We start from the raw sequence: 27,199 nt of genomic DNA, 5'->3' as shown, positions 1-27,199 counted from the left end.
CCTCAAAATGAGACATGGTATGAAGAACAAGATAATATGATTCCCCACGTCAGCTTCTTGTCATTGTATCTAGCCATCCAGAATCACAACAACAGTCGGCCTTCTGCCCCATTGAAGCGCACGCATTGGTTTCGTGATGTTGTCAACTAACCCGTCTATTGGAAGGCTTGAAACTGATTGTTTGAGAGCGGAAGAGGTTTGAACTGCTCAATACAAAATGAATATAAATATATAGAGGAAAACAATATTATTCAATACAGCATCCCACTAATTAACTGTGAGAATCAAGAGTCTCACGAGTGGCAATACACTTCCCATCGAAGAGATTATAAAGAGCACTGAACATCAATTTCATTTTGGAAGAATTCCACCACTGGGCATCCAAACTCTTTGTAATATATAGATCTCTTTCGCTCTCCTTTTCCCTTTCAAATAGAGTGATGGGATGGATCCTTTGAAAGAGTGCCCAGAAGCAGGCAGACACACATACTCGTGTACACACACACACACACACACACACACACACACACACACACACACACACACACACACACACACACACACACACACACACACACACACACACACACACACACACACACACACACACACACACACACACTCTGCAGGAAATAGGCCCACTGTGAGAGACAGGAGAAGACCAGCGGGCAGGATTGTTCCTTTCTAGTGTATATGAGCAGACAAGGCCTTCAGTGAGGGTTTTATAACCAATTGGGTAACACGTTTCATCTGTGCATCTCAAGAACACATTTGCCTACTGAGCTAAAGCCTATCAGCTTTGGGAACCAACATCACACAAGAATAGTTGACCAAACACCCTAAATTACAGTTGGAAGGTCCACAGTGCCAAAGTGAACCGAAAGGAGAACAGTGTGTTATCTAAAAGCATGCTGTTCAACGAGTCCCAACCTTTTCATGTCCATCCTTTGTAATAAGATCAATTTGAGTAAATCTTCCCTGATCTAGCAAAAATCTTCTACTCTGATTTCAATAGAGTGACGGGAAAATTAGATTTTTCCATAATCTCCTGGTTAGGTACTATAACCAGCTTAGTCTACTGTGGTATTACTATGGATCAAATAAAAGCTTTAACAATGAAAGACTATAGTTCTCTCTAAGTACAAACAGATCATGAAGGAAGAAATTGTCAGATACTACATTACAGTAACATGATGTTAGCTACTGGAATTTTTTCTTTGAAATTCCAGGTAATTATGCATCTTAGCACTTCCTTCTTCAGCATGAGGATTTTTAGAGAGAGACAGTTAGGTGTATCAAACAGCTACTATCAGGATTTTCCATTATGACAGCACAAGTCAAGTTCCATTCCAGTCTTGGTGCCACACTACAACCAAACCTTCATCTCCGGTGCCATACTCTTTATGTTATCTGGCTCTGAAACCTGGGCATTGTTCGTTAGCCATAAATGGAAATCTTGAAAAAGATAGGTTCTATTGAACAAGTTCAGGTATCCATGCTTCCCACTTGAAAACGTTTCCTTCCATTTGGTGTTTACTGTGACAAAAAAACACTCCTTTCACTCAGGGGCAACGCCACGGCAGGGCCTGGCAGGACATTGGCCCTGACAGTTTTAATCCAGGCCCAGCCAATCAGCTATAGAAGCAACAGGTACACTTGGTCCCTCTGCCATGCATGCCGGGTAGGCGAAGTGTTCCCATTTTGAACCATTTTATTTGTCTGAAGATACAAACTACGCCTACTCGGCGGGCCCAGAGAGCTAAATCAGATGCACCTATAGGCATACCACTGGTCAACATGATAGCTAGATCACCGTGTCTAAAGCAGCTTCCACAAGCCTACAGCAAAGTTGATACTGTCTGTAGAGCAAATTATTGTAAGATTTCAAAACCATGCCTTGAGATTAGTCATTAAAAAATAATGTTAAACACTATGCAACAAGTCCATGCAACTTGTTATGTGACTTGTTCAGTGGCGATTTTAGCATGTAAATCTTGGTGGGGCAAAACATTTATAAAAATGAGATGCACGCCTGCAACGCCACTACACAACACAACATAACAGAATACATTAATTGCACTATAACGGTGACAAACGGTGCCCTACATAAAGTTGTCACAACAGCAGAGCTTTATTTTCAGCACCATGGAGTGAATCCTTACCACCGCTGCACCTGGCAATCAGCGGAGCCTTGTCTATCAGTGAAACAGTTCATTCAGTTCATTTACTGCCTTTTTAAAAACCATAGCTGATATGGCTGAATTGCTTAAACAGATGTGGTTTCTATTGACAATTGAGATGTACAAACTATGGCATAATGACAAATGGATTACGACGAGCGGATAAGAAGCAATCCGTAATTTCGATAAAGACATTCATGAGCGAGCTAGGAAGGACGTAGTCAACATAACTATTTGTTCAGCACTTTTGAAATGTACAGCAACAGAATTCTGAACATAGGCGTTCTTACAGTATTCTCCACGTACACCAAATTAGAACTGTAGGATAAATAAAAGGGGCATATAAGCAGACAATGAAAGCTCTTACAATATTCAATGATTACTATTCTCTAAAACAGGCTATAGGCTACATGTGCACCACCAAGTCGGAACAGCAGGCTAAGTTATGAAGGGGAAAGTAATCAAATAATTAGGGCGAGAGTTGGGTGGTCACTCACTCCTGGCAAGCTCGCCAAATGTTGGGTGGTCCTTTGCATGGGGTGATTTAAGTTTCCTTCAACAATCAACCTTCCAGATAGATGACACAGACACAAGAACCTTGGTATAAAACTCTTTAGTAATAAAATGCAATTGCAGACAGAGATTCACATACAGAATACCTCAGTAGTCTATAGTAAAGATCTGTGTGGCGAAACAGGAGACAACAGTCTTTATACTAGTTGGTGTAGACAACCTACCGTCAATCATATCTTCACATTGTTGCATTGGATTAGATACAAAGTATCTAAGATGAGAAAAACATGTCTAGACTGTGGTTCCTCACTTTACTATCTCGGCCTTGAGGTTGTGTGACTATCAGCAGGTGCAGGCAGTTCTCAGCCTGAGAACTTAAAACAGTACATCTCCATTACCCAGTAATTTTCCATCATTGCGCATTGCAAGCATACAATGGTTATCACATATATACAGTAAATATGGCATTTGGTGTAGCCCTACACCTGACCCCCAGGGTAACCCCCAACATTCCCCCCTTTGAGACTACCTAGTCTCATATAACCATGTACAGAAATTGACGTTAGACATCTGGAAATTTTAACCATTCACATTTAGGTAGTATAGTAATCATCCTCTGGGTCAGTGGCGTCATAGTATTCATCATAGGAGGCAGGTAAACCCATTACCTTTAAACCAGGCATGGTCTGTCTCTGCCATTGGTCTACTCATTGAACCAAACAACTCTCTCATGGATTTGGGTTTAGACAAAACAACAACAAAAAATGAACACTGCAGTCCCATTTGGGACCACTTTTCAACCTAAGTCTCGAACAAACTTTACCCACGTGTTGACAGGGCCGGCTTCACCCACACAAACAAGTAGTGTGGATAGAGCCAACATAGTCAACCACCAACGACCTCATGCTGTCGTCTTCCCTCTCTTATACCCCTAAGGGTTTGTTTATTTACAACATAACCTTGCTGATCATGTAAAATAGTTGGTTCTTCAGGGCTTTGTTCTTGCCCTTCATCTTTTTCAAGTCTTTGGTCTCGACTCACATCTGCTTCTGCATTTTGTTTCAGGCTGTGTCTGGCTCCATCATCTCCTGTGGGCTGAACACCTTCTGGCAATGGGACAGGTGGTGCCAGTCGGACCTTTCCTGAACCGCCGTTGGTGTTGCCATGGTTACCTTGAATGGCCCCCTCCATCTTGGCTGGTTCCATTTTCTCTTGTGGACCCGGATTTTGACCCAGTCTCCAATCTCCACAGGCAGGCAGTCGGGGTCCTCAACTGGTACCTCCTCCAGAGCTTTCCTAGTGTGAGAGTGGAGAGATCTGACAATAGTAGTTAGCTCTTTCATGTACTCCAAGTGTTCTACTTCAGCTAGAGTGAGGTCTATTTGTCTGTCAGTCAGGGGTCTGTGTGCGGGAACGTTTCATGTGGTGTACACCCCAGGCCTTTATTAACATTACTGCACATTTTCATTAACACCAGCGGTAAACAATCCAACCAAGATTTCTTGGTGGAGTGGCATGCCTTAGCTAACCCTTGTTTAATGGATTGGTTAGCTCTCTCTGTAACCCCATTACTCTGGGGGTGGTAGATGGACAAAAACTTCTGGTCCACTCCCATCATTATGGCTACCTGCTTCACTACATCACCAGTGAAGTGGGTACCATTGTCTGCAGATAAAACCTCAGGAACACCACATCTAGGTATTATCTCCCTCACGAGTAGCTTTGCTACTGTCTTGGCATCACAGTGTGTGGTGGGAAATGCCTCCACCCACCTGGTGAACCTGTCAATAAGGACTAAACAGTACCTTTTACTTTCTTTTCTTTCAGCAAGATCTATAAAATCCATTGTAAGATGGACAAATGGTCCTCTTGGCGTAGGGAAATGACCTGGTTTCAGAGGTGCTCCTTTGGCAAATGTTAAATTGCATGCATGTAGCACATCGAAACAGATACTGTTTCACATGCTGAGTCAAATTTGGACAAAACCAATCCAAAGAAATTGCCTCTATCATATCCCCCCTTTACAAGTGGGCCATACCATGGGCCACTTGGTAGAGGCGATAAGACAAGTCTATCTCCAAATTTTAGAAACAGGGTCAAGTTTACAACCCCGCTGTTGTCATACCAAATGGGAACCAACATCCAAAGCCTGTTTAGATGCCAAATCATCAGTGTCTTTCCCAACAGTAGCAGAGAAGAACATGGAGTGGCTGTGACACTCGAGGCAGCCAATTTAGCAACCTCATCTGCCATGTTTCTTCCCTGTAGTTTGATCTATATATGCAGAACCATCAATGAAAAGCTCCAAGTCAGCATCAGTCAGGGCAGTGTCAGAGAGGTCAGGCCCAGCCTTCATTGGTGTGGGACCCACTGTCTCTGCACTACCTTTGGTTGGATCTGTCATGGTGCCCTGTGATTTTGTTTTAATCAGGTTCTATGTAATGTGGACTGAGTGACTTATCTGTATGGTACTGTAGAAAAACCCAGTTCTATCCCCATATACGGGTAGTAGAACCTAACATAGGATGATATACCCAACACAGTTCTATTTTCTCTAACCCGTCTTCTTTTTTAGTTTCACTACATTTATTCACTAAACACGCTACTGTAAATGGTTCCACATATGTGTGGTAAATAACCACAATTGGTTTCAATTGTATTTTAACTTCAGTACGGGGGTCTCCCTGTCTCCTCTCTTGTGGATGTAATAGAAGAGTAAACTCACAACATGTCTTTCCCAATAGACAATTCGCAAATGTATCCCTTCTTGTACTTGATGCCCTTAATCTCACAAATTGTCACTGAACCCACCAGGTACAACCCCAAATCCGTAAACACGGGCACCCTCATAGATATCATCCTAACCAACTTGCCCTCCAAATACACCTCTGCTGTTTTCAACCAAGATCTCAGTAATCACTGCCTCATTGCCTGCATCAAAAACGGGTCTGCGGTCAAATGACCACTCCTCATCACTATCAAAAGCTCCCTAAAACACTTCAGCGAGCAGGCCTTCCTAATCGACCTGGCCCGGGTATCCTGGAAGGATATTGACCTCATCCCGTCAGTAGAGGATGCCTGGACATTCTTTTAAAGTGCCTTCCTCACCATCTTAAATAAGCATGCCCCTTTCAAAAAAATGTAGAACCAGGAACAGATATAGCCCTTGGTTCTCTCCAGACCTGACTGCCCTTGACCAGCACAAAAATATCCTGTGGCGTACTGCATTAGCATCGAATAGCCCCCGTGATATGCAACTTTCAGGGAAGTCAGCAACTACCCCGGTCAACAGCCCTGCACTCCCCACAGCAACTTGCCCAAGCCTCCCCTATTTCTCCTTCACCCAAATCTAGATAGCTGATGTTCTTAAAGAACTGCAAAATCTGGACCCCTACAAATCAGCCGGGCTAGACAATCTGGACCCTCTCTTTTTAAAATGATCTGCTGAAATTGTTGCAACCCCTATTACTAGCCTGTTCAACCTCTCCTTCGCATCGTCTGAGATTCCCAAAGATTGGAAAGCTGCCGCGGTCATCCCCCTCTTCAAAGGGGGAGACACTCTAGACCCAAATTGCTACAGACCTATATCTATCCTACCCTGCCTTTCTAAGGTCTTCGAAAGCCAAGTCAACAAACAGATTACCGACCACTTCGAATCCCACCGTACCTTTTCCGCTATGCAATCTGGTTTCAGAGCTGGTGATGGGTGCACCTCAGCCACACTCAAGGTCCTAAACAATATCATAACCGCTATCGATAAGAGACATTACTGTGCAGCCGTATTCATCGACCTGGCCAAGGATTTCAACTTCTGGCCCTTCCTTGGATACTGTGTTAACTAACCTCCACACAAGCTTCAGTGCCATACAACTCTCCTTCCGTGGCCTCCAACTGCTCTTAAATGCAAGTAAAACTAAGTCCATGCTCTTCAACCGATCGCTGCCCGCACCTGCCCGCCCGTCCAGCATCACTACTCTGGACGGATCTAACTTAGAATATGTGGACAACTACAAATACCTAGGTGTCTGGCTAGACTGTAAACTCTCCTTCCAGACTCACATTAAGCATCTCCAATCCAACATAAAATCTAGAATCGGCTTCCTATTTTGCAACAAACCATCCTTCACTCATGCAGCCAAACATACCCTCGTAAAACTGACCATCCTACAATCCTCGACTTCGGCGATGTCATCTATAAAATAGCCTCCAACACTCTAATCATCAAATTGGATGCAGTTTATCACAGTGCCATCCGTTTTGTCACCAAAGCCCCATATATTACCCACCACTCCGACCTGTACGCTCTCGTTGGATGGCCATCGCTTCATACTCGTCGCCAAACCCACTGGCTCCAGGTCATCTACAAGTCTCTACTAGGTAAAGCCTCGCCTTATCTCAGCTCACTGGTCACCATAGCAGCACCCATCCGTAGCACGCGCTCCAGCAGGTATATCTCACTGGTCACCCCCAAAGCCAATTCCTCCTTTGGCCGCCTCTCCTTCCAGTTCTCTGCTGCCAATGACTGGAACTAACTGCAGAAATCTCCGAAGCTGGAGACTCTTACCTCCCTCACTAGCTTTAAGCACCAGCTGTCAGAGCAGCTCACAGATCACTGCACCTGTAGATAGCTCATCTGTAATTAGCCCATCTAATCTACCTCATCCCCATACTGTATTTACTTATTTATCTTGCACCTTTGCACCCCAGTATCTTTACCTGCACATTCATCTTCTGTACATTCTACCATTACAGTGTTTAATTGCTATACTGTAATTACTTCGCCACCATGGCCTATTTATTGCCTTACCTCTCTTATCCTACCTCATTTGCACATGCTGTATTTTGATTTTTCTACTGTATTTTTTGATTCTATGTTTGTTTATTCCATGTGCAACTCTGTGTTGTTGTATGTGTCGAACTGCTTTGCTTTATCTTGGCCAGGTCGCAGTTGCAAATGAGAACTTGTTCTCAACTAGCCTACCTGGTTAAATAAAGGTGAAAAACTAAATACGAAAAAAAAAATAGTCTTAAAGACTTGTTGTCTATAACAGTCTAGATTTATTTCAGTACATAGAAATTATTGATATTGACTAGCATATATCCTTTCACTGTTATCAAATACACTCAACTCATACAACAATTGTCCCACACCAAATCTATAATCCCACCAATTATACATATATCAAAACAAAACCAATGCCTTCCCTCATTGAAGGTCACCATACATAAAACCAGTGTCATCCCTCAGGTAAGAACACCATACATAAATCCAGTGTCATCCCTCAGGTAAGGACACCATACATAAAACCAGTGTCTTCCCTCAGGTAAGAACACCATACATAAATCCAGTGTCTTCCCTCAGGTAAGGACACCATACATAAAACCAGTGTCTTCCCTCAGGTAAGAACACCATACATAAATCCAGTGTCTTCCCTCAGGTAAGGACACAATACATAAAACCAGTGTCTTCCCTCAGGTAAGGTCACCATACATAAATCCAGTGTCTTCCCTCAGGTAAGAACACCATACATAAAACCAGTGTCTTCCCTCAGGTAAGAACACCATACATAAATCCAGTGTCTTCCCTCAGGTAAGAACACCATACATAAATCCAGTGTCTTCCCTCAGGTAAGGACACCATACATAAATCCAGTGTCTTCCCTCAGGTAAGGTCACCATACATAAATCCAGTGTCTTCCCTCAGGTAAGAACACCATACATAAAACCAGTGTCTTCCCTCAGGTAAGAACACCATACATAAATCCAGTGTCTTCCCTCAGGTAAGAACACCATACATAAATCCAGTGTCTTCCCTCAGGTAAGGACACCATACATAAAACCAGTGTCTTCCCTCAGGTAAGGACACCATACATAAATCCAGTGTCTTCCCTCAGGTAAGGACACCATACATAAAACCAGTGTCTTCCCTCAGGTAAGGACACCATGCGCATATAACATTTTCAATCACTTGTCACCCAGTACCTCAGTACTGACTTGGTTCATCCTAATCTATAACCAAGTTCCTCACACAAGGTTCCATTAGACCTTCAGGAATTTCTAACTATTACACCTGGTGTTCTGGGTCATTTATCACATGTACATCCTATTACGGGCTGGTATATAAATGTAGGTATCGACTGTTCCTGTAATTATCAACCCCATGAGTGAGGTGCCACTTACATACTGGAATGAGTCATCAACCACACAGTGCTTTTTCTAATTTCAGACTTTTGGTTTAACAGGCGTCTGCTTACCTTGTAATTTGATGCGCTGCACAGTGGGACGAAGATCATCCAGACGCAGTGGTCACTCACTCCTGGCAAGCTCGCCAAATGTTGGCTGGTCCTTTGCATGAGGTGATGTAAGTTTCCTTCAACAATCAGTCTTCCAGATAGATGACACAGACACAAGAACCTTGGTATAAAACTCTTTAGTAATAAAATGCAATTGCAGACAGAGATTCACATACAGAATACCTCAGTAGTCTATAGTAAAGATCTGTGTGGCGAAACAGGAGACAACAGTCTTTATACTAGTTGGTGTAGACAACCTACCGTCAATCATATCTTCACATTGTTGCATTGGATTAGATACAAAGTATCTAAGATGAGAAAAATATGTCTAGACTGTGGTTTCTCACTTTACTATCTCGGCCTTGAGGCTGTGTGACTATCAGCAGGTGCAGGCAGTTCTCAGCCTGAGAACTTAAACAGTACATCTCCATTACCCAGTAATTTTCCATCATTGTGCATTGCGAGCATACAAAGGTTATCACATATATACAGTAATCATGGCATTGGTGTAGTCCCACACCCGACCCCCATTGTAACCCCCAACATGAGGCACATGGGCTACTAACAGCTTACTACACAACATACACTTATTACTTTCTTAGCTACAGTATAACACATCTCCCTGGATTAGCACATCATTATGCAGCAGCATACAAGATATTTTTGGACTTACCTTGTTGTGCTGTGCTCAATTGAACAGGAAGGTTGCGCGACGGTCATTTTGTGGACAGATTTTGTCATCAAACTTTGTCATCAAAGTCTGGCATTCTCTGGATTTATGGTGCTTTCAAGACAACTCTGAAAAAACAAGGTTGAATCATGACATCAGTGATCTTCAGGTCGGGGCTCTAGAAAGAGGCCCGAGTTCTCGACTTGGAATTCCGAGTTCAAATCGTTTTTTTCAGAGTTCTCAGTTGTCTTGAATTCACTGAAGTCTGAGATTTCCCAGTTCCCAGTTGTTTCGAACGCAGCAGAAATCATGCTGGATTAACAGCATGGCCAATGTTGAATGTTAATCATTTTCAACTTGGAAAAGAGATCCTTAAACCCAGACTTGGACCACACACCCTCCCCACTGAATAACAGGCTAGTGATTGCTTTGCAAGGTTGCAGTTAGCAACTGATTCCCTCCAAACCACCCATTGTTGAATTTGCGATTTCCAACTTGTTGTGTAATGTTTATGTCCAATGGCCGATGAGCACCGATACGTTTTACTGTATCTATAATTTCTCTTGTGACAAGGATTGAAAAGGATTTGCCAGTAGATCGTCAACTTGACTCATGATGATGACTGATTTCAAGATTGCTACCTAAGATTTTTAAAGTATGATGTTGACATGATCAGTCTAATCAAAGATACGGGAGATATAATGTGATTTGACGTGACTTGACCACTTGATAATCTGCAAGGATATACACTGAGTATACCACACATTAGGAACACCTTCCTCAATTGTCTCAAGGCTTAAAAATCCTTATTTAACCTGTATCCTTCCCTTCATCTACACTGATTGAAGTGGATTTAACAACTGACATCAATAAGGGATCATAGCTTTCACCTGGATTCACCTGGCCAGTCTGTCATGCAAAGAGCAGGTGTTCTTAATGTTTTGTATACTCAGTGAATAATAGCTATCTTTAAATCCAATGGTATGTTTACTGAATACCTCAAATGCTCATAGTCATTTGTGTATTATTACTGTACCCAACAAGTACAGTATCAATCAAAAGTTTGGACACAAATACTCATTCAATTTTTTTTCTTAATTTGTACTATTTTCTACATTGTAGAATAATAGTGAAGACATAAAAACTATGAAATAACACATATGGAATCATGTAGTAACCAAAAAACTGTAAAACAAATCAAAATATATTTTATATTTGAGAATCTTCATAGTAGCCACCCTTTGCCTTGATTATAGCTTTGCACACTTGGCATTCTCTCAACCAGCTTCATCTGGAAACTTGAAACTATGCCAAACACAGCTAAATTACCTGATTGGTCCATGACACAATGCTACTACTTGATATCTATGTAATCTGACTGCAACAAAACTGGAACTGTAATCAATTACGTTATCAGCTAAAATATTGTGATCAAATTACAGATACACTTCTGAAAAACTAGATTACTTTTCAATTCAGAAAGAATGTTTGTGAAAAATACATCATGACACCTTTCTGTTTTCTCAATGACATTCAATCCAGCATTGAAAAAAGGCACAAGTTTAGGTTTGTTCTAGTCCTACCTGAAAGAGTCTGACCACAAGTCAGAAAACACTATGATGACACACCCAATGCGTTCAATGGATCCTTTGTAACTGAAAGTAATGATATTACATTACTGAGTTTGGGTAATCCAAAAGTATGTTACTGATTACAATTTTGGACTAGTAACTGTAACAGATTGCATTTAGAAAGTAACCTGCCCAACACTGACTGCTGTGTAGTAGCAACCATTACACTCACTGAACAAATACCCCCACAGCATCCCCTATTTATTCCAGTATGCACAAATATTTTATAAACCTGCATTTAAATGGGAGTTTCAATATACACATAGCAGATAAGGACAACAGCTGCATCTAAGAATGTAACACCACCATCTCAAAAACAGCATAATGTCACTAACTACTTTGTAATGATGTATGGCTAGCAGACAACATTCAAGTCTTACTAGAGAAGACCTACTTATACCTAACCGTACATACCCTGTCATACATATCCTAGCAGCACCCCTTATAGCACAGATAGAGCAACAGAGAAACCATATACAGTGGTTCCTCCTTTAAAAGTTGCGAGCTTACACCGCTTAGAAGTACCCAGTGTCACAGCTTCATTGCTCCAGACCACCACAGGGGAGAGTTAGAGCACTCATTATGCATTTGGGTCCCAAGGTTTTTATATGACCAATCATATCGAGTGGTTCCAATGACGAATTCGATGTGAGCCACCCATCCCTGGTGACATTCTTCAGCAAAGATGGCTGACAAAACATTACGGGGGAAGCAAATGTAAGTAGTTATAACGTCATATCGAGTCAAGCAAAACATTTACAATTGAGAGGAATATGTTAGTTAATGTAGAGGCAAACGATTTGCATATTTTTTTGGTCATAAACTTAATTTACGGAAATCGCTATTTAGCAAAAAACTATATTCTGTCATATCCAATACTAGGTGTATCAAACTCCATTCTATGAATGATGCTGTGTCTGCATGTATGTATTACAATTATGCACTTCAACAGCGTTTACCACTCCTGCTCCTGGGACATCAATGATTACACATCGTAACTATGCAATAGACCAGAAACATGATTTAAGTAAAGGCTGATTTGTAATTCATATATACAGAATAAAAAACAGTATATCCTGCCAGCATGCCTACAAGCGTGCTGAATGACGCGTGGAAGAGAGCGAGGAATGAGATGGGAGTAACAATCCAGGCTATTTGCTCTGTGACCAGCATAATAATGTAATGAAACATGCAGGGAGCAAGTTTCAAACCCTCAACATTCTAGCCCGAAGTCCAGCACGGTATTGACTGTGCCCAAATGTATTAATTGGGGTTGGGGCCGATTGTGGCTAAAAGCATTTTATCAATTGGAATCTTTAACATGTGGAAAGGGGAAAAAGTATTATTATTCATTTTTCACAAGCTAGCAGGATGGGCTATTAGCTGAACAATAGACTATTCAACCTTTACGAAAGAATTGCTTAATAGCCGAGCTAGGTGTGAACCCCCCCCCACCCAACTTGGGCTAGGTGTGAATCCCCACCCCCCCAACTTGCAACAAATCGTTTGTATCTATCTTTCCACATCTACCTACACATGGTTAATGTTCTGAATTAAATATATATATATATATATATATATATATATATATATATATATATATATATATAAAAAGATACCTTTAATGTTTCACTATTTTTATGAAATTCACTCTCCTCTGAGGAGCCTCCACTAACTGTCAGACATTTTGAGTGTACCCATGCTTAGGTTTAAGTTAGGAAGGTTAAGACAATGGAGTCATAATAATGCAGAGTGTCTACCACTCTGAATCAACCATGGTACTAGCCAAAGCATTGTAGCTACGCTGCTTTTCCAGAACGCAAGCAGCAGATCATAAGGTTGGTGAAATCAAATTGCAATTTAAGCTAATGCCAGGAAAAAGACAAAAAACATCTAGCCAGCTAGTTAACGTGTAGGTTGAAGATTACAAGGTTAAGACAACAGGGTTCTAATATCCCATAACTCTTTGCAATTCATGGGACCAGCTTTGCTAATTAGAAACTGCCCTCGTAGTCGTTATATTTCTATAGGCGGTAGGCTACACTCTTCTGGGCAGATCACACTAGAATCCTATATGGAAGATATCCATATTAGAGGGATTTACACTAGAACTATCCCTCAACAGGCCTACAATCCCCGGCCTAAAGTGGACACTTTCTCGCGTAACGATGGTGATAGGTGTGCGTAATAATGAGTAGCCTGATGACCTCAAGCGCTGGAGAGGGAGTATACGTGAAAAACTATGCCAAACACAGCTTAATTACCCGATCGGTCTATTACACAATGCTACTACTTAATATCTAGGTTATTCAATTCTTCCAATACACACAAATAGCTTGCATTGATTATTCATAAGAAATACAGATTGACTTTACAGCCACAGAGCCCTAGATATGGTGGAGAGTTCTTCTCTCTGTAAATACAGCTTCACTAAGGTGTAGGGGTCTGGGTTGGCTGACCAAAGTGTAAATTAGGAATTGCTAGCTAGTTAGCTGTGTGCATGTGCTAGTAGCATCCATTGTGCAGGTAGTTGAGACCAAGAAGTAGTTGTTTCCCTTACTCTGTGAGGGCTATGGTTTTTGTGGAGCGATATTTGTAATGCAGGTTTGTGAGTGTGAAATGTTGTTGTGCAGAGGGTCCCAGGTTCGTGCCCAGTGAGGGAGAGGGATGGAACTTACTCTGTTACTTAGTTAAACATTCACAGTGACTTTAAACAACCAAACTACAGCTATAATCACAGACCACCTAGGAAAAGAAGGGTCTTCCTAACTTATCAAACCTTTTCAAAATACAAAAAATACTTTCCTTCCCATATCAGCAAAACTGTTAGGAATTGTTACAGTAGAGCTGCTATTCCATTGGTATTCTTTGCAAACACAGCAAACCAAAAAGGCCTGATAGAGAGCAGAAAAACTTCTGGCCTTAGCCTCAGCAACATCTCACATGTCGGTAGAGCTTAGCATCCATCCTTTCATCCCTAGACAGAATTGTCAAGCTCTGCCCCATTGTCTTTCCCACTGCTAACCCTCCTTCAACATGGCATGGGGAATGCTGAGTTACAATTCAAATAAAGTAAGCTTTTTAAAATATTTTGAGTGCAGACCTACTGTATCTTTGGTGTATCTAATTGTAGCTTGTCCATATTAGAATTGAGTCTGTCCTATGGACACCGTAGAACTGGTTTTACGCACAAAGTAGAAAACCCTTTGGGAGAGTCCAATGGTTTTGAAATAATACAAAGAGATATTGTGACAATAGAAATAATGTACTAGAGTATGTCCAAAAGCAGAACACGTTGCTCAAATGTAGCAATGACCTTGATCTACAGCTGTTGGTCATCAAGTCATATGATATGACTTGTAGGCTATAATGCACGTCATTACAGTAACATGCTAGATTTAGACCGGACATGAGTGTGTTTGTGTGGTGCGTTTGTGTAGTGTGTGTGTGTGTGTACCATAAGTGTGTGAGTGGCAGGAAATGTACAATATGTGTGTACCATGAGTGTGTATGAGCACCAGAGTACAGTTGAAATCGTAAGTTTACATACACCTTAACCAAATACATTGAAACTCAGTTTTTCACAATTCCTGACATTTAATCCAATTAAAAATTCCCTGTCTTACTTCAGCTGGATCACCACTTTATTTTAAGAATGTGAAATGTCAGAATAATAGTAGAGAGAATTATTTATTTCAGCTTTTATTTATTTCATTACATTCCCAGTGGGTTAGAAGTTTACATACACTCAATTATTATTTGGTAGCATTGCCTTTAAATTGTTTAACTTGGGTCAAACATTTCAGCTAGCCTTCCACAAGCTTCCCACAATAAGTTGGGTGAATCTTGGCCCATTCCTCCTGACAGAGCTGGTGTAACTGAATCAGGTTTCTAGGCCTCCTTGCTCGCAAACGCTTTTTCAGTTCTGCCCACAAATATTCTATAAGATGAGGTCAGGGCTTTGTGATTGCCGCTCCAATACCTTGACTTTGTTGTCCTTTAGCCATTTTGCCACAACTTTGGAAGTATGCTTGGCGTCATTGTCCATTTGGAAAACCCATTTGCGACCAAGCTTTAACTTCCTGACTGATGTCTAGAGATGTTTCTTAAATATATCCACATAATTTTCCTGCCTCATGATGCCATCTATTTTGTGAAGTGCACCAGTCCCTCCTGCAGCAAAGTACCCCCACAACATGATGCTGCCACCCCCACACTTCACGGTTGGGATTGTGTTCTTCGGCTTGCAAGCCTCCCCCTTTTTCCTCCAAACATAACTATGGTCATTATGGCCAAACAGTTCTATTTTTGTTTCATCAGACCAGAGGACATTTCTCCAAAAAGTACTTTCTTTGTGCCCATGTGCAGTTGCAAACTGTAGTTTGACTTTTTATGGCGGTTTTGGAGCAGTGGCTTCTTCCTTGCTGAGCGGCCTTTCAGGTTATGTCGGTTTAGGACTTGTTTGACTGTGGATATAGATACTTTGTACCTTTTTCCTCCAGCATCTTCACAAGGTCTTTTGCTGTTGTTCTGGAATTGTTGATTTGCACTTTTGGCACCGAAGTACGTTCATCCCTAGGAGACAGAACGCGTTTCCTTCCTGAGTGGTATGACGGCTGTGTGTTCCCATGGTGTTTATACTTGCGTACTATTGTTTGTACAGATGAACGTGGTACCTTCAGGCATTTGGAAATTGCTCCGAAGGATGAACCAGACTTGTGGAGGTCCGTAATTGTTTTTCTGAGGTCTTGGCTGATTTCTTTTGATTTTCCCATGATGTCAAGCAAAGAGGCACTGAGTTTGAAGGTAGGCCTTGAAATACATCCACAGGTGCACCTCCAATTGACTCAAATTATGTCAATTAGCCTATCAGAAGCTTCTAAAGCCATGACATCATTTTCTGTAATTGTCCAAGCTATTTAAAGGCACAGTCAACTTAGTGTATGTAAACATCTGACCCACTGGAATTGTGATACAGTGAATTATAAGTGAAATAATCTGTCTGTAAACAATTGTTGGAAAAATGACTTGTGTCATGCACAAAGTAGATGTCCTAACCGACTTGCCAAAACTATAGTTTGTTAACAAGACATTTGTGGAGTGGTTGAAAAATGATTTTTTATGACTCGAACCTAAGTGTATGGAAACTTCCGACTTCAACTGTATGTGTGTATACCATAAGTGAGTAACACAGCATGTTGGTGTGTGGGTGGGAGGCAGCTGCAATTTGTAGCGAGTGTCTTCAGATGTGTGAGTCCATCACAGAATCAAAGAAAGGAGGGAGCGTCAGAATCAAAGAAAGGAGGGAGCGACAGAGCGAGAGAGCGAGAGAGAGGAGGGAGAGAGAGAGCTGCATTGCAGAGAACTTCTGTTTGCCAGACCAGCAGAACATATAGTCAAATCTGTTTAACGCGACATATCCCATTACATAAGAGATCACAGCATCACACAGCAGATAAAGACAACAGCTGCATCTAAAAATGTAACACCACCTCTCAGAAACAACGCAATGTCACTAACTACATTGTGATGAAGTATGGGTATAGTAGACAAAACACAAGTCGTATAAAGAAGATCTATTTGATGCAATAACTAGCTGACACAATACACAACCAAGTAAACTGGATTACCAATATATTTGGCTTTTTCTTATTCCTATGTTGTATAAAAAACTGTCCTTTGGGTAAAAATTTTGGAAAACTATCCCTTTAAAAACATTTTCACACTTACGGTGACGGATCCTTGCTATCAGCTCTCCACACAGCCAATCTTTAAATAGACTCTTACTTAAATAACAGATGCTGCTCAATCTCCTGAGTTGACATTTTAATGCTGCAGCCACACACCTTTGCAATCTATACATATTACAATGTCTCCACAGTACGCACCGGTAGACAACAATACAGATCAGTCTTTCGGACTGCTGTGGATTGATGTGTTTCCACTATTCAATCAGTAGAGATTGGGGATTTCCGCGGGACTACCATTTCAGAATTGCTTATTTGTTCTGAACAGCAACGTGTCCCAAGTGGAGCGAGTTGACACTTGATTTAGAAATCAGCAGGCCCCTGATCTACAGTGCTTCAAACACTGTAGAGGCTGATGAGTCAATCCTGGGCAGTGGGAACGGAATGCATAAACCCAGCAAACAGGGGACATTCTGAGGACATTCGGCAACGTTCCCATTAGGTCACTTGAGGGTTTTGGCGCGACGTTATCCCATTGATGTTCTGAGAACGTTCTAAGAATGTCATGTGATGGTCCAAAGAGAACGTTCTCTGGAGGACCTTTCTCTAGTTCCCTGCACGTTCCCAGGACGTCACTGAGGACCATGTCAGGAACGTTTTAGGACGTTCTCAGGACTTTCATTTTACTAGTCCTTAGGACGTTGCGTGATGGTCTCAAGGGAACGTTCTATGGGAGACCATTTTATAGTTCCCCGTTTGTCCCGGGTGACATTTTTTTAACAGTCTTGAGGCGTTGTGTCTTGGTCCCCTGAACTTTCTTGTGACGTTGTGTCATGGTCCCCTAAAGGTTTTGTCTAGTTGCCGGTATATCCCGGGGATGTCGCCGAGGATGTTTTTAGCACGTTCTTGGGACGTTGTGTCATGGTCCCCTGGAAGTTTTGTCTATTTCCCGGTTTGCCCATGGGACATCCCTGAGGAAGTTTTTAGGACGTTCTTGAGACACTGTGTCATGGCACCTTAAACATTCTTGGGATGTTGTGTCATGGTCCCATGGAGGTTTTTGTCACGTGATGGTTCCAGGTGTCCCAAACTCTTATACAGTGCCTTCATAAAGTATTTACACCCCTTTACTTTTTCAAAATGTTGTCGTGTTATAAGGTGGGATTAAAATGGATTTAATTGCCATTTTTTAACAACGATCTACACATAATACTCTGTAATGTCAAAGTAGAAGAAAAATTCTAAAATTTGTAAAAAGAAAGAAAGAATAATAAAACACTAATATATATGTAATATACATGTTTGAATCACCTTTGGCAGCGATTACAGCTGTGAGTGCTTCTGGTAAGTCTCTAAGAGCTTTGCACACCTTTGCACAACAATATTTGCAAATTATTCTTTTTTAAATTCTTCAAGCTCTGTCAAGTTGGTTGTTGATCATTGCTAGACAGCCATTTTCAAGTCTTGCCATAGATTTCCAAGCTGATTTAAGTCAAAACTGTACTAGGCCACTCAGGAACATTCAATGTCATCTTGGTAAGCTACACCAGTGTATATTTGGCCTTGTGTTTTAGGTTATTGTCCTGCTGAAAGGTGAATTTGTCTCCCAGTGTCTGTTGGAAAGCAGACTGAACCAGGTTTTCCTCTAAGATTTTGCCTATGCTTAGCTCTATTCCATTTATTTTTATCCTAATTAACAATACCGAAACAAATTTCACACGTATAACAACAGATTAAATAAATTAAGTAAAGTATGATGGGGGGAAAGGGGGAGAATGGGTGAGTTGGTGAGTGTGGGAAAGCGAATGATGCATCATTATGTAATCACCGATTGTGAATGAAGAACAGGGCCATTTTATTATATTGGTGTATTCTAATTATAATCTCAAAATGGTATGTACCCTGTATTAGTCCACCAAATCCAAGCAGTCTTATCAGTCTACTCTGGCCTACATGGAGTACACAGTGAGAGAGTGCAAATGTACAATGACAAGAAGACCAAGATGAATGAATGAACATGAATGAAAACAACTCAGATGGTGGAGAAGAAATTAATAATGAGGATTATTCTTCTGATTCTGAACCTACACCTGAGGCCTAAGCGCAAAAAAGCCAGAACGGTAAGCATTGAGCAGGGGCTCGAGCCACCACCAAATGAAACAGTGACAGGAGAGTGGAAGGGACGGCACCGTATGGATCCGATAGAACAAACCGGTGCTAATGCTACAAAATGTCATTACTGAGAGAGCAGGCCCTACATCTCAAGCAAAAAACAACATCAGGATCATCAGCGTACTCACCAGCTTTTGTTGTTTATGTGACATGGACATCAGTGACTGTACTGTGGATGAGTCACACAGGGAGCAAGGAGATACCGCCTGTGATCTGTCTGTTGATGAGCTGGAAGCATTCATGTCAATCCTGTATGTCCGTAGAGCATTTGGTGGAAAGAGCGTGTATATGGACAGCTTCTGGTCAGACATGTATGGGATACCTTTCTTTGGAGAACCCATGTCACGGGGTCACTTCAGAGAGATCATGCGTTACCGTTTTGATGACAAAGAAACGAGAATGCGACGCCTGGAAACAGACACATTTGCCATGTTATCCGACATTTGGAACACGTTTGTACAGAACAGCATTGCATGTTACAAACCAGGAGAGAACAGCACTGTTGATGAGCAATTGTTCCCAACATAAGCTTGTTTCGGAAACAATTGGAGACCCGACAAGCTTGGAATTAAGTTTTGGTTAGCCGCTGACGTCGACACCAAGTACATGCTGAACGGCTTTCCATACTGTATCTGGGAAAAAATCCACATCGGGCAGCAGGTGAGCGAGTGTTGTAGAATGTGGTGATGAGGCTTGTGGAACCTTATGTTGGCAAGGTGAGAAATGTCACCATGGACAATTTCTTTACTTCACTGTCATTGGCGAACAAGTAGCTTGCAAATAAAACAAGCCTAGTCGACACCATGAACAAAGCGAGACGGGAGCACCCTCTGCACAAAATAAGGCACCTGCACAGCCGTTGTACTCCACAACGGTGCTGAAGAATGACAAGACAACACTCACACTACACCAATGCATGGCAAGAAAGAACGTTTCTGTCATGAGCACCATAGATCCGACAGTTGCCATCGATGGAGACACAATAAAGAGAAAAACGGATATTATTACCACTTCAAACAAACTGAGGTATGTAAATATTACGTAATACGCATTACAAGCTTATACAATTCGAATCAAATCAAATTTTATTGGTCACATACACATGTTTAGCAGAGGTTATTGCGGGTGTAGTGAAATGCTTGTGCTTCAAGTTCCAACAGTGCAGCAATATCTAACAAGTAATATCTAACAATTTCACAACATATACCCAATACACACAAATCTAAGTAAAGGAATGGAATTAAGAATATATAAATATATGGACGAGCAATGTCAGAACGGCATAGACTAAGATACAGTTGAATAGTATAGAATACAGTATATACATATGAGATGTCGTGACGTGACTTTCATTAATGTGATGACTGTTATTTATCAAAACAACTAACTATGTTAAATTGTTACCCAATTAAATTAATAATGTAGGAATTTGGGGCACCACGGAAGAAGTTGTTTAACGAGTTACCATCTACCGAATTAAACTCAAGAAGATATAAGTTATATATATATCGATAACAGTCACTTATTATTCATTACCTCATAGCAGTCTCATTCTGAACGTCGCAGACTTCTTGAATCTGCAAGAACCCCAGCCTTTTCTGATTATTCAGTTCTACACAAATGTATTTAATTATTTATTTACTAACTAACTAAATAATAACACAGAATACACATTATATGAGACAAAAATCCCTAGTGCACTCACAAGATATGATGGCTTATTACACCAGAGAAGGGGGTGGGGAAAATAGAGAGATGGGGAGAAAGGGACATTTATCGTACATTTGGAAACTACACTCACAGTAACCATATACCTTACACATGAGCCGCCGCCGTTTGGGTAAGAAATGCAATGCATTTACTTGAAGATGTCTTTGTTTGTCATCTCTCTGTTGAAACCAATCGATCCTTCTATGGGGAACGGCTCAATGGGTTGTCCTGTCTCCAATGGAGTGTTTCTTCAGAACAGATCTTCAGATACACCAATATTTATAACTGATGGGATTTCCTTCCTTCCTACCTCGTGTCTTTAATCAAAGTTCTAGGACCACTTTTACGTGCCCAGCTGCAGACTGGCTATGTTAAGGTCTAGTCTTTATCTTCTTCACCTCGTGTGGCGATTCAAAGGTGTAACTATTTTCAGCAGTGTAGCCACAGCTAAACCTTTTCTGGTCTTAGAGTTTCAACCATTTGTAACGTTTAGCTCACGCTTCATGTCTGCTGGTCTGGTATGTTAATTCTTAGCGAGTCCTTTTAAGCACTCTGGTCGATAAAGGGCAGTTCCATCACACTGACACGCTCTTCAGACATCATTCGGGGTATGGCTTAGTTAATGTGCAAAGGACATGATCTCGTTAGAAAACTAAAATCACCTTAAAAATCTTAACAAAAATAGTTTCATTGTTCTTCATATTTCCTACACAACGTAAAGGATGTAAACTTGACATACAGTGTGAAAGCTCTTCATGTTACAGTATTTTCGTTATACAGTTATTAATGACATTACAAATGAAAAACAATATGACATGATTTTTTTTAGATCCCCACTGACCATTCCTAACATTCCTATCTTAGAGATATTGTTCCAATATTCACTTTTTGAATGTTAGAGTTTTTGGGCGGCCAACAGTCTCTCTATACAAAGGCATTCCTTTGGTTGATACTGAAGAGCAGGAGAGGGTTCTCTGCGGCATAATATTTACGATTGGCGTGAGGTGTCATAAAACTGTCCCAGCCCCCCCTCTCCTCTCCTGTGGGAGTGAGGGGGGTCTGGCTATCTGTCTCCATTTGCCAAGCTGATCTGAGGCCTTAAATCCTCGACCATGATAGTCATGAAAGATGAATAATGCAAGATATGTAAACATTATTAAAGTGACATTATTAAAGTGACTAGTGTTCCGTTTATTAAAGTGGCCAATGATTTCAAGGCTGTGTATATAGGCAGCAGTATCTCTGTGCTAGTGATGGCTATTTAACAGTCTGATGGCCTTCAGATAGAAGCTGTTTTTCAGTCTCTTGGTCCCAGCTTTGATGCACCTGTACTGACCTCACCTTCTGGATGATAGCAGGGTGAACAGGCAGTGGTTCGGGTGGTTGTTGTCCTTGATTATCTTTTTGGCCTTCCTGTGACATTGGGTGCTGTAGGTGTCCTGGAGGGCAGGTAGTTTGCCCCCGGTGATGCATTGTGCATACCGCACCACCCTCTGGAGAGGCCTGCAGTTGTGGGCGGTGCAGTTGCCGTACCAGGCATTGATACAGCCCGACAGGATGCTCTCAATTGTACATCTGTAAAAGTTTGTGAGGGTTTTAGGTGACAAGCCAAATTTCTTCAGCCTCCTGTTGCGCCTTCTTCACCACACTGTCTGTGTGGGTGAACCATTTCAGTTTGTCAGTGATGTGTACGCCGAGGAACTTGAAGCTTTCCACCTTCTCCACTGCTGTCCCGTCGATGTAGATAGGGGGGTGCTTCCTCTGCTGTTTCCTGAAGTCCACAATCATCTCATAAACTGGGACATGCTTAACACCCCAGCCACCCTACAATCTAAGCATGATGCCCTCAATCTCACACAAATGATCAATGAACCTACCAGGTACCACCCCGAAGCCGTAAACACGGGCACCCTCATAGATATCATCCTAACCAACTTGCCCTCTAAATACACCTCTGCTGTTTTCAACCAAGATCTCAGCGATCACTGCCTCATTGCCTGCATCCGTAATGGGTCAGCGGTCAAACGACCTCCACTCATCACTGTCAAACGCTCCCTGAAACACTTCAGCGAGCAGGCCTTTCTAATCGACCTGGCCCGGGTATCCTGGAAGGATATTGACCTCATCCCTTCAGTAGAGGATGCCTGGTTATTAAATAAGCATGCCCCGTTCAAGAAATTTAGAACCTGGAACAGATATAGCCCTTGTTTCTCCCCAGACCTGACTGCCCTTAACCAACACAAAAACATCCTATGGCGTTCTGCATTAGCATCGAACAGCCCCCGTGATATGCAACTTTCAGGGAAGTTAGAAACCAATATACACAGGCAGTTAGAAAAGCAAAGGCTAGCTTTTTCAAGGAGAAATGTACTTCCTGCAACACAAACTCAAAAAGGTTGTGGGACACTGTAAAGTCCCTGGAGAATAAGAGCACCTCCTCCTAGCTGCCCACTGCACTGAGGATAGGAAACTCTGTCACCACCGATAAATCTACTATACTTGAGAATTTCAATAAGCATTTTTCTACGGCTGGCCATGCTTTACAGCTGGCTACCCCTATCCCGGTCAACAGCACTGCACCCCCCCACAGCAACTCGCCCAAGCCTTCCCCATTTCTCCTTCTCCCCAATCCAGTCAGCTGATGTTCTGAAAGAGCTGCAAAATCTGGACCGCTACAAATCAGCCGGGCTAGACAATCTGAACCATTTCTTTCTAAAATTATCTGCCGAAATTATTGCAACCCCCATTACTAGCCTGTTCAACCTCTCTTTCGTGTTGTCTGAGATTCCCAAAGATTGGAAAGCAGCTGTGGTCATCCCCCTCTTTAAAGGGGGGGACACTCTTGACCCAAACTGCTACAGACCTATATCTATCCTACCCTACCTTTCTAAGGTCTTCGAAAGCCAAGTCAACAAACAGATTACCGACGATTTCGAATCCCACCGCACCTTCTCCGCTATGCAATCTGGTTTCAAAGCTGGTCATGGGTGCACCTCAGCCACGCTCAAGGTCCTAAATGATATCTTAACCGCCATCGATAAGAAACAATACTGTGCAGCCGTATTCATTGACCTGGCCAAGGCTTTTGACTCTGTCAATCACCACATCCTCATCGACAGACTCAATAGCCTTGGTTTCTCAAATGATTGCCTCACCTGGTTCACCAACTACTTCTCTGATAGAGTTCAGTGTGTCAAATCGGAGGGCCTGTTGTCCGGGCCTCTGGCAGTCTCTATGGGGGTGCCACAGGGTTCAATTCTTGGGCCGACTCTTTTCTCTGTATACATCAATGATGTCGCTCTTGCTGCTGGTGAGTCTCTGATCCACCTCTACGCAGACGACACCATTCTGTATACTTCTGGCCCTTCCTTGGACACTGTGTTAACTACCCTCCAGACGAGCTTCAATGCCATACAACTCTCCTTCCGTGGCCTCCAACTGCTCTTAAATACAAGTAAAACTAAATGCATGCTCTTCAACCGATCGCTGCCTGCACCTGCCCGCCCGTCGAGCATCACTACTCTGGACGGTTCTGACTTAGAATATGTAGACAACTACAAATACCTAGGTGTCTGGTTAGACTGTAAGCTCTCCTTCCAGACTCACATCAAACATCTCCAATCCAAAGTTAAATCTAGAGTTGGCTTCCTATTTCGCAACAAAGTATCTTTCACTTATGCAGCCAAACATACCCTCGTAAAACTGACCATCCCACCGATCCTCGACTTCGGCGACGTCATTTACAAAATAGCCTCCAATACCCTACTCAATAAACTGGATGCAGTCTATCACAGTGCCATCCGTTTTGTCACCAAAGCCCTATATACTACCCACCACCGCGACCTGTACGCTCTCGTTGGCTGGCCCTCGCTTCATACTCGTCACAAACCCACTGGCTCCAGGTCATCTACAAGACCCTGCTAGGTAAAGTTCCTCCTTATCTCAGCTCACTGGTCACCATAGCAGCACCCACTCGTAGCACACTCCAGCAGGTATATTTATCTGGTCACCCCCAAAGCCAATTCCTCTCCTTCCAGTTCTCTGCTGCCAATGACTGGAACGAACTACAAAAATCTCTAATACTGGAAACACTTATCTCCCACACTAGCTTTAAGCACCAGCTGTCAGAGCAGCTCAGAGATTAATGCACCTGTACATAGCCCATCTATAATTTAGGCCAAACAACTACCTCTTCCCCTACTGTATTTATTTATTTTGCTCCTTTGCACCCCATTATTTCTATTTCTACTTTGCACTTTCTTCCACTGCAAATCTACCATTCCAGTGTTTTACTTGCTATATTGTATTTACTTCGCCACCATGGCCTTTTTTGCCTTTACCTCCCTTATCTCACCTCATTTGCTCACTTTGTATATAGACTTATTTTTCTACTATATTATTGACTGTAGGTTTGTTTTACTCCATGTGTAACTCTGTGTTATCGTATGTGTCAAACTGCTTTGCTTTATCTTGGCCAGGTCGCAATTGTAAATGAGAACTTGTTCTCAACTTGCCTACCTGGTTAAATAAAGGTGAAATAAAATAAAAAATAAAATCTCCTTTGTTTTGTTGACTTTGAGTGAGAGGTTATTTTCCTGGCATCACACTCCCAGAGCCCTTACCTCCTCCCTGTAGGCTGTCTCGTCATTGTTGGTGATCAAGCCCACTACTGTTGTGTTGTCTGCAAACTTGATGATTGAGTTGGAAGCGTGCTTGGCCACGCAGTCATGGGTGAACAGTGAGTACAGGGGGTGCTGAGCACGCACCCTTGTGGGGCCCCAGTGTTGAGGATCAGCAAATTGGGGGTGTTGTTTCCTACCTTCACCACCTGGGGGCAGCCCGTCAGGAAGTCCAGGTCCCAATTGCACAGGGCGAGGTTCAGACCCAGGGCCTGGGGCATTAATGAAGAGCTTGGAGGGTACTATGGTGTTGAATGCTGAGCAGCATTCTTACACAGGTATTCCTCTTATCCAGATGGGATAGGGCAGTGTGCAGTGTGATGGCGATTGCATCGTCTGTGGATCTATTGGGGCGGTAAGCAAATTGAAGTGGGTCTAGGGTGGCAGGTAAGGTGGAAGAGATATGATCCTTGACTAGTCTCTCAAAACACCTCATGATGACAGAAGTGAGTGCTACAGGGCGATAGTATAACTATGATCTTCTGTATAACACGTGTTGTTTTTTCTATGAGAAAATAATCCTAATGTTCTCTACTTTATTCTGCTCCATAGGTTGGTGTGGATGTTTTGGATCAGATGACACGGCTTTACTCTGTGAAAGGAGGCACCTGCCGCTGGCCTGTTGCTTTGTTCTACAACGTGCTTGATTTGGCTGCAATCAAAGCAAACATGTTGTTCAAGAAATTCATGAACAACACCCTTTCCCATGAGAGACTTCATCATGAGTCTGGCATATGGGTTACGTGAGAGACATATTAGGGCCAAGGCAGCAGCAAAGATTCCACGCAAGCCTTTGCGCGAGCCAAATTGTGCACAGCTCCCAGGGAGGAGACAGTGCCAGGTGGCCAAATGCACAAAAAAACCAAGTGACTGATGTTGTGTATTCCTCAATGTCATCGGAAGAATCCCGGAACATGTTCCAGTCTGTGATAGCAAAACAGTCCTGTAGTTTAGCATCTGCTTCATCTGACCATTTTTTTCCCGACCGAGTCACTGGTGCTTCCTGCTTTAATTTTTGCTTGTAAGCAGGAATCAGGAGGATAGAGTTGCGGTCGGATTTACCAAATGTAGGGCGAGGGAGAGCTTTGTACGCGTCTCTGTGTCTGGAGTACAGGTGATCTCGAATTTTTTTCCCTCCGGTTGCACATTTAACATGTTGATAGAGATTTGGTAGAACTGATTTAAGTTTCCCTGCATTAAAGTCTCCGGCCACTAGGAGCGCCGCATCTGGGTGAGTGGTTTCATGTTTGCTTATTTCCTTATACAGCTGATTGAGTGCGGTCTTAGTGCCAGCATCTGTTTGTGGTGGTAAATAAACAGCCACGAAAAGTATAGCTGAGAACTCTCTAGGCAAGTAGTGTGGCCTGCAATTTATCACAATATAGTCTACTTCAGGCGAGCAAAATCTAGAGACTTCCTTAGATTTCGTGCACCAGCTGTTGTTTACAAATATGCACAGACCGCCCCCCCCTCGTCTTACCGGAGTGTGCTGTTCTATCCTGCCGGTGCAGCGTATATCCCGCTAGCTGAATATCCATGTCGTCATTCAGCCAAGATTCCGTGAAACATTGGATATTACAGTTTTTGATGTTCCGTTGGTAGGATATTCGTGATCGTACCTCGTCTAGTTTATTGTCCAATGATTGCACGTTGGCGAGTAGTAT

The 27,199-nt window shown here is 42.3% G+C and overlaps 1 protein-coding gene and 1 long non-coding RNA gene across 8 annotated transcripts in view; both read right to left on the bottom strand.

Annotated features, from left to right (window-relative positions):
- Nucleotides 1-27,199, bottom strand: part of camsap2a (calmodulin regulated spectrin-associated protein family, member 2a) — an 87,034-nt gene that overhangs the window by 42,661 nt on the left and 17,174 nt on the right. The gene's annotated exons all lie outside the window — the stretch shown is intronic.
- LOC123724377 (uncharacterized) lies at nucleotides 2,778-12,234 on the bottom strand. Its single transcript, XR_006756889.1, has 2 exons — nucleotides 8,948-12,234; nucleotides 2,778-3,989 (listed from the first exon to the last, which is right to left on the bottom strand). It is a non-coding gene; the product is annotated as an uncharacterized lncRNA (long non-coding RNA).

The sequence above is a fragment of the Salmo salar genome, chromosome ssa10, assembly GCF_905237065.1.
Source record: "Salmo salar chromosome ssa10, Ssal_v3.1, whole genome shotgun sequence".
NCBI classification, from domain to species: domain Eukaryota; kingdom Metazoa; phylum Chordata; class Actinopteri; order Salmoniformes; family Salmonidae; genus Salmo; species Salmo salar.
The sequence above is the reverse complement of the archived record's forward strand: the minus strand, read 5'-3'. Positions and strand labels throughout refer to the sequence as shown.